The sequence below is a fragment of the Onychostruthus taczanowskii genome, unplaced genomic scaffold (genome assembly GCF_017590055.1).
Source record: "Onychostruthus taczanowskii isolate IOZ18803 unplaced genomic scaffold, ASM1759005v1 scaffold63, whole genome shotgun sequence".
NCBI lineage: Eukaryota > Metazoa > Chordata > Aves > Passeriformes > Passeridae > Onychostruthus > Onychostruthus taczanowskii.
The window spans coordinates 2,992,915-3,006,516 of record NW_024504012.1 but is presented as its reverse complement, the minus strand read 5'-3'; the positions used below and the strand labels follow the sequence as shown (position 1 = coordinate 3,006,516).

The 13,602-nt window shown below is 52.8% G+C and overlaps 1 protein-coding gene across 2 annotated transcripts in view; it reads right to left on the bottom strand.

Moving 5' to 3' along the window:
• Positions 1–13,602, bottom strand: part of PBX1 (PBX homeobox 1) — a 130,124-nt gene that overhangs the window by 97,549 nt on the left and 18,973 nt on the right. The gene's annotated exons all lie outside the window — the stretch shown is intronic.

Below are 13,602 nucleotides of genomic sequence, written 5' to 3'. Positions count from 1 at the left end.
CTCCCATGGGATGAGGAAGGCAGCTCCTTTTCTGCTAAGCAGAAGAGATGTCCGACACACAAAGAAGCAGCCTGCAACCTCAGGAAGTCTGCAATGGGATGGGTAACAGCCATCCAGATGTTGTCTCTGCTCCCATCCATGACAGGGGAAGCATGAGACACAATTTGTGTTTTTCACATCCCACTGGACAGACCTCATGAACCAGTTCTCAGAGATGCCACCAAATCACACCCTCCAGCTGGCACTTCTTCAAGACTATATCCACTGGCTTTTTTAAAAGTTCAAACTACCTTCGGTCCAGCCAAGACTGAACTTCAGATTTCCAAACACTCAGCACTGGCCTTGAACCAGGCAAGCAGCTTTCAAAGCTTGCACAAAGCACATCAGCCAAAACCATCTGAGAAGTATCTGCACTGCCCACGGAGAGATTTCTACAGCCAGACTACTCTCTCCACTGTTCAGGGAAGAGAAACCAAGGAGACCACCTCCTGCTGAGGTTCACATCGAAGGTGGTGCTTTCAGGACCAGCTTGACACAAGTCCTGCACAACTTGCGGGTCTCTCCCAAAGCCCAACAGTCATGTACCCTCAAGCATGGCTGTGTACCTGTCTGGGGAAGAGCTGCCATTAAATTTAGAGATGTTCAGGGGGCACATTCAGCACACAAGATCTGCTCTGACAACTCCTCTGCCTCCTCCCAAGTAGTGAAGAACCACAGCTCTGGCCACCCTCAGCGCAGACAGACCAACTGTATTTTATACGTATTCGCGCAGATATCGACAGATGGAGCGAGAAAATTACTGTGCCCATAAATTGAAGCTTTGGTCACGTCAGTTCAAGAAGCAGAATAGAAAATTTAGAGCCAAGAAACCAGCTTGTGTCAGTCAGGCTGACGAGCGCAGGCGCCAAGAAACACACCCCTCAGCATGGGGAAGAGAGACGCAAGCACCCGCACGCATGCAGAGACCCCGCTCCTCTTCATCTATTCTCAGCAACTGTTTGTCTGAGGCCACATGCAACTGGATTTGTCAAGCCCCCTTTTAACAACTTCTTGTCACAGTCCATTACCAAATTGCATATAGTTATATATTCCACTAATTAGGCTTCTAAAATATCATTAACATGTCTCTTGATCATTAGCATAACGTATGAGGCGTCCTCGTTAGGCACGACTCGAGTTTGTTAATGCGGTAATGAAAGGCACGGGGCTGGTACTGCAGGAGCCGTGCAGAGATAGGAGGCTGGGAACATCAAAAGCATCAGTGCCAGGCTTAAAAAAAAATAACAACAAGATCAGCGAGAAGCTGGGGCAGAAGCCAATTGCTGGGAAACCAGGGTGATGTGGAAGGTGAAACAAGCATTTCCAGGCAGGCAAATACTTCACACACACTGCTTGTCTTTCACAGACTAAGATAACATTCCTATGATCTGGATACAGCACAGGTAGAGGGATGAGTCAGGATCACAGACCTGAACCATTACCATCAGGATCTGGGTAAAATGGGAGCAGTGGCCAGGATCTACAGAAACCCCACGGCACAGATCTGTAGCCCCAGCTAAACCCTTCCTGTCTGGCTGACTCCAGGACACCCCTCACACCTATTCAGGCCAGCCCTGCTCCCTGCAAGGATACTCTGCACCCAAAATCCAGTGCAAGACACCCATATTCCTCCCTCCTGAAACCAGCATTAAGCTCTCTCTCTCCCCAGCCCTAAGACAAAAGCGGTCTGAGGCAATGCCAAGCACCAGCCCCACCCCAGCAGCTCAGACTGCACAACACTGAGAGCTAACCTGAGGATGGAAAACCACCACCCACCAGCATTACACAGCAGGAGATAAAGGGTGTTGGACACAGCAGCCTGGGATGGTACAACAGCACAGGACCTTGGCCAAGAACGTAGAAGAAAAGCCTGAGAGGTCTCCAGTACTCAGACAGGACAATATCTGCAGAGGTGCTCCAATGCATCCGGGGTAGAGATGTGAATTAACAGGCAAAGCTTTGACCAGGACAGATGCTTCCATGCCCAAGCCAGCTCATGTATCAGTGGTTACCACCGTTGCTATAAATAAGCAGGGGCTTTTTTTGTTTTTTCCTTTGAGAGAATAACTCAATAAGTCACCGCATGAAAGATATTGTAAATAGCTCCAGCAGAGTGCAAGTCAGGGCTGCTTCCAATTAGCTTTCACTTACGCTCCCCCCGCCTGCGCCAAGTTTGCAGAGTTTGTTCCCAACACGCTGCTGGCTTGTTGTCTGGGGAGAGGTGGGGAGCAAACCCCGCTGCAATCCGGGCCACTGCTCCTCCACGGCAGAAACGATCTTTTCATTAAAGCTGCGAAGACACTGAAGCAAGTGAAAACAGCCCGCATGTGCATTTATCTTTGTCCAGATGTTAATGCAAAGGTGGGGGGGGGAAGAAACAACCAAGAGCCTTTCTTCAGCTGCTGAGAGCAAACACCACCACCACCGCAGCAACAGCTTGGAAATGGGAAGCAGAACACAACTTTCATTAGAACAAAGACATAAAACAAACTCGGCAAAGGCAGCCTGGGGGCTTTTACGCACTCATCTGGAGAGACCCCCACAGGTCCCTAAGGAACGCGCAGAACGCATCCTCGTGGGCAACGCCACTGCCAAAACAACAGGGGGAAGATGGATGATTTTGTGAGTCTTCATCAAAAAATTCCTCTTCCATGAGATACAGGCGGTGTTAAGACTCTTTCCAAGTTTTTACTCATTCATACGCACAACCTTTGCATCCCGCACATGCGCGCGCCTTCACGCGGCAGCTGGTCCCGATATCAGAGGAGCATCACAGCCAGGAAACTATCACCAGGAAGATAAAATACAGGGCAGCAGAGTGCAGGATGGTAGCCTATAGGAACAGGAATCCTAGGGAAGGGGCTTAATTCCCAACCACTCCTTCTGGGAATGGTTCTGTGCCCCATCTTTTGCCATCGGGAGAGTGTTAGAGGTGCCTGACCTGTGCTGGGAGATGGAAGGGCACCAGGGAACCAAGACATGCTCATCTCATCATTTCAGCCAGATCTCCCTTCTTCAGTCACCACACAACTGGGTACCACCCACATCCAGGCATTTTGCAAGGAGGTCAGCAACAGCCCAGAGAAGGACCAGGAGGTTTCCCTAAACAAGCAGATGTATTTGTTCAGTCCCAAGCAGACTCCCTGCCCTGCCACCCAAACCAGAGCACTGCACTCCAATATGGACACTGGAAAGCATCCACTGTTTTGGGGAGAGGGGGGTTACGGCAGTCAGCACAGCACAAACTGCTTTTGTTGGCCTCCTGCCTTTCAAGCCAAAAGCAACAACCACAAAAAAGAAAAACCACTAACATTTGATAAAGCTGTTCAATTTGAAAGAGGTCAGGAAAAAGTCCCAGGAAAGGGAAGAGAAACAACCTTCTTTAAAACCCTTTAATATGGTGAGAATCAGCTCTCACAGGTTACAGGTTTATATTTTTTCCTCTGTAGTTTTCCAGTCATCATAACCCCACTCTCTCATGCTTCCAAATGGCGGCAGCACTCCACTAAAATGGCCAGGGAGGAACCTCTCCCCTCCCTGTGCAGGAGGGCGCTGGGTTGACCTCTCCACATCTGGACATGCCTGCAACCTCCGGCTTTCAAGGGCGAACGCCGGCAGTGCGGTGACCTTCCCGGAATCGTGGTCCTCTGACCTCCCTTCTCCGACCCACCCATCTCCTGTCCCTCTGCTGAACTCCATCCCAGCCACGCTAGGGACATGGCATTGTCCCACGAGGGGTGCAGCTCCTCCAGACAGGCCTTGCCTTGACAGCTCCCACAGGCCTCAGCCCAGGGTGTTTTTGCTCGAGAGACTGAAGGGGGGTCAACAAGAAGAGGATGCAGACTACAAACTGGCCAGCTACAAAATAAAAATAACTAAAGCAAATAGGCTCAACATCAACAAATCCTACACCCATTTTACTTGCCATCCCCTGCAGAGTGCCTTTACCAGTAAATCCATCATGCAACCACCCCAGGGAGGTTACAGACCCACGACCTTCTCTGCTGGAGCTCTGGAAAAGCCTTGGTGACTTCTCTTACTTCTCGTGCTGCACCAACTCCACCAGATCTCACCAGGCTGTTGAACAGAACACTGCCTGATATAGCCTCAGCCTTCCCCAGACAGTTCAGCATGAGGTGGTCCATGCTCTGCCTTTTCCAAGCCATGCATGAGCCAAACCAGATGGTCACTGATATCACATCATGTTCCTACATATGGGGGTCCAAGTGCTCCCTCCCATATGTGCACCAGTTTCCCCACAATCCACACAGCTACATTTCCTCATAGGAACTGCCTCCCCCAAAACACCAACAATTTTAACACATTGTGGAAGACTGCAGTGATGGTCCTGAGGAACAGAAGACTTCACCCCAGCAGGGCCCACAAACAATCACTGTACCCACTTGGGATGGTCTCTCCTAACATCTTCCCACCCAGAACAGAGCCTGCTCCAGAGCTCCCCACATATTGGGACCACCTCAGCTGGAAAGAGCAAACAAAGTTTAAGTGATGCCCAAAATGCAAATCATGGCCAGGGCAGGCATCATGCCAACAAGCAAAAATGCTCACACCAGTGGCATCGTTGGAACAGGCAGAGCTCTTGTTCATAGGATACAAATAGTTTTTCCCCTCCGCACAATCACCCCTACTTTTTCAGCCCCCCAGCATCAAAGCTACTGATTTTTTTCCCTCCCTGCTGGGTGAGTGTAGAGACCCCATCTTCACCCCCAGCAACACTGGGGGGGGATCACGTCGATAACGCCTCACACATGCAACAGGACATGAGCCTCCCTGCTGCCTGCAATCAACTCTGCTTGTTTATTTTTATTTAAGCAAAACTTTAGCTAGGCTAGGCTGGAAGAGGGCTGGGAGGGGACAAACCCTTAGAAAGCTGGGCTGTGTGTTGGTCTCCAAAGGGACTGAATCTGGGGATGGGAGGAGGGGCCAGCTCTCCTTTCCAAAGGAGCTTTCAATAGGAAACAGATGTTGAGGGCCCAGTGACCAAAAGCAGGGTCTGCAGCGGGCTTCCCTGGCTCCACGCTCCCAACAGAATCCATTTTAATTAAAATATTTCAGCTCAGGCACGAGGCGAGGGGGTAGGAGGAGTGGGGAAAAGTCTGGGGGTGATGTCCTTGTTACCTCTGCAGTGGTGTTTGTGGCAGGGCTAGAGGGGGTGTGGGGGTGCAGGGTTGGGTCAGACACCCCATCCTGTACCCCCAGCCCGGGCTCCCTCCCTCCAGCAGGGCTTGACATAAATTCTGCTGACCTTGAGTGAAAAATTGCCTCGTTTTGGTACCGAAAAAATAACATTACATCATGTAGCTGTGTCAGGATCTATCAATACCCCCTTCCCGCCCACCCCCAAAGTGAGGGGGATGTAACCCAACACTATGAAAACACCAGCCCTGAGAAGAAAAGGGGCCTTTGTCATGGACCATCAGCTCCCCGCTCCTGCCTGAGGTGAAGAAAGATCTCCAAAAATGTTTGGCTGGGAGGTGCAGACTCCAGACATGCCACCCCCCCCACAACCCCTCTGCTTCTCCATCCCCACCTTCCAAACTCTTGTTTCTCCCTTACGTATGAATTCTGGCGATTACTAGGATGAAAAAAAAAACACAACAAACAAACAAACAAAAGTGGCAGGAAGCCTGAAAACCCAGCCACTGGATCACTAAAGCCTGACTTTAAGCCAGGATGAGTCAATAGCTTCCTCCAGGTGAGGATCCATCCTGGCTTTCTTCCCAAAGGTACCTAACTCCCTCACAGGAGGGGATGTGGAGCACAGGACAGGCAGAGACCCATGCCCCGCTCCTGCATGGAAAAACAGAGGGAACCCAGGATCTGAAGGGTGAGAAGGGAACCCGACAGAGGTTCTCCCAAGCCATGGACACTGAAGCAAGCCCCTACATCCTGAGGCAGAGAGCATCTGCCCACCCCACAGGAAAAAGCAGGAGGTGAAGAATGGGAAGGAAGTCAGGGCTGCAGGATCTAATAACCAGCACAGCACTAGGTTCCCCAAGCCTGTCAGTGCAGCAGGGCCAGGCACAGCCTGCGGGGCTCTCCTATGCACTCAGGGAATGCAGTGCCAGGAAGATGGGAGGCAGGCTGTGCCACCCGCCCCACAGCCAGGGAACCAGCCCTAATCCACTCCATTTACCGCGAGAGAAGAACTGCAGGACCCTGAGGCAAATGGGAGTGAAGGGGGTGCAAATGGAGCCCCCCAGGACCATGAACGCTGCAGGGCTGATTTTTGTCTTCCTGCTGGGATGGTGCTTTCCCCTCTGAGACAGCGACACAGGACAATGTACCCCAGCCAAGCGTGCCTTGCCTGAACCCTGCGAGCTTGCAGCGCCCTGGCTTGCTGAGCCACCCCACGGCAGAGGAAAAGGAGCTGCCACTGCCCGTGGGCAGCACAGCACCAGGCCAAGCACGGGTCGAGGGGAGAGGGAGGAGAACACCCAGCTTGCCCCAGGCCCTAGGCTCTCCGATGTATTTTCTCATTAACGTGTAATACGGTTTTATTGTCTCAAACAATGTCTGGTTTCGATCAGTTCCTTTATCCCAGACACTGCCGCGCGCAGAGACTGAAGAGGCCAGATGGTTCATGTTGCAGGAGTCTTCCCGCTCTTCCCCACCCGCTCCCTAATTCCTTACAAATTCCTGGAATGCCTGCGCCCCGGAAAACCAGCCCTGGGCAGGGGCAGGCACCGGCCCTGGGAGCAGGGGCTAGGGGCTCTCCCAGTCACCCCTCCTCACCACTGGCAGCTCCCCAGCAACAAGCAGCAGCTCCTGGCTGTCATCTCGTCCACGGGAGGAGCATTTTCCAACCAAATCTGTGGGTTGGGATGTGCAGACCCCAAAACCCCCAGCCCAGCCCCAAAGAGGCAGCTGGCAGCAGCGATGCAGCCGGCAGGGAGGACTCCTGCCCCTAATCCCCACCACGTGCCCAAGGCCACCGGGCTGCTGCCACACCGCTCTCAGCTCCAGATTTCACCCACGCCTCCTGCCGCTAATCCCCGTGCCAGCAGCTGGACACAGAGGTTCGCTGAGTCCTTCCCAAAATCCAGGGGCCTATCTGAGCCCCAGACAAGTCGAAGGGAAGGTTCCTGCTCATCGCAAGGAGCTTCTCCCCGGCCCTGTGCTGGCTATCCACACTGGCAGCTTGGCCAGTGGTTCCAGCCCACCCCAAAACACCCCTTGGAGGTCTGACAAGGCTCATGCTACTCCTGCCATCCTTCCAGCACCCTTGCAACCTTCTCCATTCCTTGAGAGGAGGAGGGAAACCCACCAGGCCCGGGAAGAAGCCCTGCTGAGCACAGCCCAGCAGGGGAAAAATAAGGGATGCTGAAAGCGATCACTCAGCCTGGAAGAAGGCCAGGAGACTGGTGTTCACACTTTGAGCACCACAAGAGCACAGATCATCTCATCTGGGAAAAAACAGAGTCTGGCAGAAAAGATGGCATTTTCTCCAAGGCACTCAGGCACCACATGGCATGGCCACACCACAGGTCATGCATCCACTGCAGGATCCCACAGTCTCTCTGACCCTGCAGACCTTGTTCTGTCTCCAAGGAGCTGCATGAACTGCATTTCCCCCCTGTTCCCACTCCACAGCAGCCACTGCTCAGAAAAAGTTCCACTGAGGAATGACCAGAGGGGACCCTCTCCTGCAGCTCCGTGGGGCTGGCAGCCACTCTCCAGGGTTTGGCTGCCAAAATGTTGAGCGGGCTCCTCGGAGACCTGCCGAGCAGACGAGTATCTGCTCCCAATTCAACTGAATTTTCATGAGGATGACACAAGACAGCCTCACTGCCAAGTTTCCACAGCTCTTTCAGAGAATGGGTGCCAGAGACCAAGAGACACCTCCAAAAAACCTCACCACAGCAAGGTGAGGTTTCTTCTTTTTTTATCAGCACTTTTTTCCCTAAGCCACTCGGCTCATTTTAGCAAGTCCTGTGCCAAGCCTGCCTCTACCCAGAGAAATGTCAGGGCACACACTTAAAGTCCTGCCAAGTTCTGGGTGTTGAGGAAAAAAACTAAGGGGGTGGGCGGTTTACAGCAGGTAGATTTATACCTGTATGATCACGCCATCTCCTCCAACACCCATTCTACACCTTGTACACAAGCTCTGTGATAGAAGCAGGTGTTAGTGCCACATCATGGTTAGATGCTCAAGAAGCAAGCAGCAGAAGCTGAAGTGGTCTGAAGTATTTGGGTTCAACCCAAGACGCCCATGTGCTATAGGCCAGAACTGAGGAGTCCAGGGTATCCTCAGACCCCTGTCCTGAAATAGCCAGGAAGGAGACAAGTAGAGGATGTGCCCTTGGGACAGTGGAATAAGAGGGCTGGAACTAAGTGATGGCAGGAGGAATGCAAGCACTGTGGTGATTCTTTGCACTCCACAGCAGAGAAAATATCACCTGCCACCTTTTTGGCATTCCCAGCGCTCAACTTTGGCTCAATCCAGCAAGAAAAAAACACAGCAGGAAAGAGCAAGCGAGCTGAAACCTGATCCCCTGAAAGGCCGGACTCAGTGTCTGGCTTTTCTTACCGGCTTGGCCGACCTGTACGTGCCAGCCTGGGAAAGCGTAATGGTTCCACCAACAGAACTTCATTAACTTTTTATACACTCGGCCGCTAATTTATAATCATTAGCGGACAAACAGCCAACAATTACACAAGCAGCACGTTAAGGAGAGAGGGAGAGAGCTTGAAGGAGCAGTGATGGAAACGTGCTCGTGGTCGGGAGGGAGCTAGAGCCAGGATGGCGCGTCCACGTCCCGGGGCTGGCATGTGGCATGGCCAACCTCTCCCGAGATTTACTGGCACGTCATTTCCTCAGCTGCAATTAAGGCACCGGGCAGCAGAAAGGCAAAAGGCACAGGTGAGCACAGGGTGGGGGAAAAAAAATCTCACAAGCCTTCTCATTTTCAAACAAAAGGAGATGGGAAGAGGAGAGCTTGCATGCTCTACGTTTCCAATTCCTGGCACAAGCAAGGTGCCCGTTTGCAGAATGTGAGACTGTACACAGACACAGCTCTAAATTAATCCTGATTTAATGAAATCTTCAAACACAGATCATGTAACCTCAGTGCCCTTCCATGCACCAGCTCCCCTCCTGCTGGAGCAGCTCCGTGTGGGAGGCAGGACATGGTGTTGCAATGTCCCTGCTGGCACCTGCAGGGAGCAACGCCTGCAAGTATCCAAATCCTGAGGATGCATCTACCTTGAGGATGGAGACGTGGAAGAGAGAAAAGATCTCAAACACCTCAGGGATCAGTGGTCTGTTTCCCTGAAGAAAACTCAAAACCAGCTCCAGCAGGGCTCCCCTCTTGCCTGAAAACCCTCACTGCATAAGGCAAGGCTGCAGGCAGAGGACAACAGGCAGGCTCCCTCCTCTGCAACAACCCGAGCTGCTGTAATCGATCAAAGAGCCCTACGATCCGCAGATACAGATGTCCCTGCCGCACAGGCAGGCCAGCAGGGGAGCACAGTGACCTGACCAGCATCACTCAGCAGCACGGCATGCCCAGAAACCAAACCTACACCACCTCCTTTGGCTCCTGCACAAGGGCTGAGCCGCTCCCCTGCCCCGCACCAGGCAGTCCAGCCAGTCCTTTTTGGAGACATAAGCTTCCTGTTAAACAGGTCTAATAAACGCCCTGTGCACCTTGCAGAGCCTCTCCTCTTGCATCTCTGAGCAGCCAGAGCAGCTCAGCACTGCTTGTGGAGAGGAAAGCTGCTTCCCAAAACTCCACGTGGCAGCAGGGAAAGAGCAGCACCCCGTAAGGAAGGCCAAGAAGTGGGTGAGGGGCTGTGAGCTGCCCAGCTCCCCTCCGAAGCCGGGGGAGGCTGCAGCGAGCGAGGCAGGCTGTGTGCAGGACCTGCCATGGCTTGCAAGCCGTGGCTTGCCAGGCACGCTGAGGGCAGGTAGGCAGAGCCCCGCGCTCTGAGCACACAATCCCGGGCATGCTGGAAGCTGGAAGGAGCTGTCACAGCCCCCCCTCCTGCTCCCCACACAGGCACAGGCGTGCGGAAAGGCTCACAAGCTGCTTTGGCTCACAGCGGGACCTTTCCCCTTCCACCCTTGCACTTGCAAAGAGAAAAGTGCAGATCTAACACATGCTGAGGCTTATCGCATCAAGAGACCCAAGTGTTCAGGCCAGCAGAATGAATGCCTCCGAGATTAATGGGGGATAAAACCAAATTTCTCGTGTGACGAGCTTCCTTCCCTCTACAGCAGCTTAATAACCATTCAGCATCCACATAGGGGAGAAAACTTAAAATCTCTCCACCTAGAAGGGCAATTTAGGGGATCAAGCAGTAAAGATAATTTAGATGCAAATTTGGACCACTCATCCTGCCAGGGATCTACCACCTGAGTACAGCTGCAAGATCACAGTGCTTTTTAAGAAAGCTCCTACCTGATCCACTAGAAGTCAGAGCATGCTGTTTAGATTATTTTCCTGTGGCTGTTCAATATTCACAGTGTAATGGATAAAACCCTCCATCTAAGAAAACCAGTGGAGGGGGCAGGAAAACTACAGTGAGAGACTGTCACATAGTCCATGTGGGGCAACAACCACAGATGGAATGGTGGGATATGCAGAGAGAAGTGGAAGTTGTTTCTGCATTCCTACCTTTGAGCAACTTTCCAACACAATTGCCCAAATACCTGTTCTTTCAGGACTTTTTTTTTAACAGCATCACTTCAGAGCTGTGTTTGTCATTAAAGGTATTTGTAATTGAAAACTGAAGTCAAATTTCAGAGAAATACTTCTAATAAAGGATGCAAAGGCCTAATTTTAAATACATAAATATGCGATGCCTCCATCTTTTTAAATGCTTCTCAAAAGCAAAGCAGGAGATTCTTCTTTACTGGAACATGTTGGGAAATTGAGCTGCACAAATTTCTACAACATTTCTGCCAACCCAAATGCACATTCTTATTTCTTTTCCTCCTTGAGACCTTTTAATTTGGAGGGGGGCAGGCTAAGACCTTGTCCTGCCCAAAGACAGGGAGATGTCAATGCCTCTCAAGCCCCAAACTAATAACTGGTCCATACCCCATCCCACAGGGATGCAGTGTTGTGTCTGCACCAGGCAACAGGAAGGAGGGATACCAGACCCAGGTCAGCAGCCAGTCTAGGGGTCCAGCAGCAGCTCCAGGGGCAGAATGCAGGCACCAAACCTCGCAGAGGAATTAATCACAGCCCTTAGGAGCTCTCTGCCTCCTGCTGCCTTACCCAGGTCACAGGGAAGCCAAGGGAGGGCAGGAATTCCTCACCATGGGGTAGCACTGGGCTGGTGGGAAGTATCAGCACCTAGGAACTCTTGCCACAGAGGGAATTAAAAGCAGCCACACCCCAAAGGCAACAGGGAACTGTTACTACCTAGTAAGTCCAGGTAGGCTCACAAGCAAAAGACCCCAGTGTTTTTTGGGAGACATGGAGAGACATTTGGGCTCAGCCTGCACAGGGCAGGAGCTGAGCACAGCAAGAGCCAGAGTGTGTGGAGCAGGACCCTCACCACCCCAAGTGAGGAGGGCACAGCTTTTTAAAGTAAAGGCATGGAGAGCTGGGCAAAGGGAGTCTGACAGTATCCTTCGCATAACTAAAGGATCAGCAGCATCGAGCTGTTCTTGGGGAGCTCTCCTGGAGAGACCTTTGCACAGATCCAGGGCTGCTCCTCTCCCTGCACAGTCAGGAACGCTCCTTTTGGCATTCCATTATCCAAAGACACCAGCAAAGGAGGCAAGACCAGCAGCAGCATGACTTTGTGCCTCCCCGCCAAGGGGCCAGCCCCATCCACCTCTGGCTTGGAGCTGCTGGAAGGGGAAAAGGGGGGGCTGGCAGAGAGCACCCCCTGCCCCAGCTAGCCCCACACAAACCTCATCCAAAGGCTTCCCTGGGGACGAGGGGCTGCACAGCCAGTACTGCTGTGTGCAACCCCCCTCCCCCCGTCCCTCTCCCTAAACTCACTCTCGGCCCCATCCTACTGAACAATCTCGCCACGGGCTGCTTTTGTAAGCCTCCAGCCCCAAAAGAAAAATGATGGGTTTGAACTCTTAACCCCGCCCCAGAAAAAGGCTGGAATTAAAAGGGGTTTATGACTAAGTATGCAGATGGGAATACTGTAATAACAACAGGCAAAATGTTTGCCTAGCAGTTCTGGGCTAGTTTCGGAGGGAGGGGGGGGGAGAGAGAGTGGGATGGGGCGGCTTCTGGCTGGAGGATGACGGCACGGAGAAAGAATTTGGCGGCTGGGAGGGAAGGGAGGTTGCTGATAAATGCTGGGGCAGAGGCGAGGAGTGGGGCCAGGACCCGAGCGCCGCATGGCTGGCACTGGAGGGAGGCTGGCTGCGCGCTGCGGGGTCCTGGCCGCCCGACAAAGGCTCTGCCGCCGAGGAGAGAGCGGGCAAGGGGGACACGGCAGCGGAGCTCAGCCCGGGGCTGGCTCAGCCACCCATCACACGCCTTGGGGACACTGCCACACTCAGTGGGAGGGGGAATGGGGAATCTATCAAGGCACACAGCAGCGCTCCTTGCAATACCCCAAATCTCATTCTGTACCCATGCACGCAGACTTCTGCCTAAGAGAGAGCCTCGAACAAGTGGCTCATTTTGACCAGCAGTGTTTAAGTCACCTAGAAAGGCATTTTCAAACCTCAGTGCTTAAGTCACCTAGGAGGGCATTTTCAGGACATCACTTTCCTCTTTTAGCAACAGGCCGCATCAAAGCCCCCCAGATGGGAAGCTCAGGACAGGGGAGACCTAAACCTCCAGTGCCATCCTAAAGGAGTGCACCCCACCACTGGCACAATCTCACTGCAAGAGGGGAGAGCACTGCTTCTCCAGCCTCTAATCTTGCACAAGTCTGCTCCCACTCCTCTAGCACCCAGGGACATCCTCTCTGTGAAGGATCAATCAAGTGAAGCCCCTCAATGGCCCCCTGTCACACAACAGGGAGTCTCCGGACATGGCTTTCAAGACCCCCAAAATGCCTCCCTGCCACTGCAGCCAGGTCAGGCTGCCCCTGGAATACACAGAGAGGTTTGTTTTATAGTTCAGTGGGGATGTGACTCCCTAACTGTACCAAACCAGCACCTTCCTGCTCTCCAGCTCCCCACAAAGTGCCTGCAAACTTCACACAAGATGCAAACCACTTGCACAACATCACACACAGCTTAGCAGCCACAGGCCAGAAAGCCACCAAAGACCCAAATCTTGCAACTCAGCAGGACCCACGGGACAGAAACTCACGTGTAGCACATGCAAACAAGCCACAAACCCACAGAATTCCCCAAGCCCCCAGAGGAGCCACAAGATGGAACTATTTTGAGCGATGCTCCTGCCACAGGCATGAGAAGCTCACTGGGCACAGCCCAGCCTGACGCAACAGCAGCGCTTTGCCAACCCAAGCAGCTCACAGGGGTACAGCTTCAGATGGGAACATGCCCCAGCCGCTTCCCTGAGAAGGTAAAGCTGCGTGCAAAGAGCCTCACAGCACGACTGGCAAGGCAGGAACTCCAGGAGACTGCCCAGCTTGCAAGGCAGGGGATTT